General features: G+C 50.2%; 1 non-coding gene across 1 annotated transcript; it reads right to left on the reverse strand.

The window, feature by feature from the left end:
• Window positions 1–226: 226 nt before the first annotated feature.
• trnav-cac (transfer RNA valine (anticodon CAC)) lies at window positions 227–299 on the reverse strand. Its single transcript has one exon. It is a non-coding gene; the product is annotated as a tRNA-Val (tRNA).
• Between the last annotated feature and the right edge of the window lie 482 nt (window positions 300–781).

Below are 781 nucleotides of genomic sequence, written 5' to 3' on the forward strand. Positions count from 1 at the left end.
CAGTGAGAGAGAGCCTGGATCTCTGGGATGTGGCTCCAAGATCCATGTTGGGTAACTGACGTCTTTAGAAACACACACCTTCTCTCCAACAGCTCTCTGACCCACTCCAAAACCTCCACTGACCTCTCACTGACGCTGTCTCCAGGAATCAATTCTCAGCTTCGGATGGGGGAACATGTGAGTGCGGGCCTTTTTCCCGAAAGGAAGATAAAGTACCGCAGCATAATGTTCCCACCCAGGATCGAACTGGGGACCTTCCGCGTGTGAGGCGAACGTGATAACCACTACACTATGGGAACTGTACGCTAGCTGCCTCCTTGTTCATGTCAACGTCCGGCTGGGGACACCCTGTGGTTCATGGGTCATCTGACAAATTTCAGCCCCACTTCCATCTCCAAGTCAGACTTTCAGCTGCGTTTCCCCCAGACCCACTCCCCCTCCCATTTATCTCTCCACCCCGTTGGCTCACAATCCTCATTCCTGATGAAAGGCTTTTGCCTGAAACTGCATTCTCCTGATCCTCGGATGCTGCCTGACTTTCTGTGCTTTTCCAGCACCACACTCTCGACTATGATCTCCAGTATCTGCAGTCCTCACTTTTTCCCATCTTTAAACTTTGAACACCGTTCAACTTCCTCTTTGGTCAGCTGACTCCACATAAATTCTCTCTTTCTCTTCTCATTCTCTTTGGTCTCTCTCTCTCTCATTTACTCCTCCCCGCCAACATCGCTTCTGTATAAAAAACATCCTTTTCCTCATTTGGAGGTGCCGGTGGTGGACT

This window comes from Hemiscyllium ocellatum, unplaced genomic scaffold, assembly GCF_020745735.1.
Source record: "Hemiscyllium ocellatum isolate sHemOce1 unplaced genomic scaffold, sHemOce1.pat.X.cur. scaffold_898_pat_ctg1, whole genome shotgun sequence".
In the NCBI taxonomy this organism is placed as follows: Eukaryota; Metazoa; Chordata; class Chondrichthyes; order Orectolobiformes; family Hemiscylliidae; genus Hemiscyllium; species Hemiscyllium ocellatum.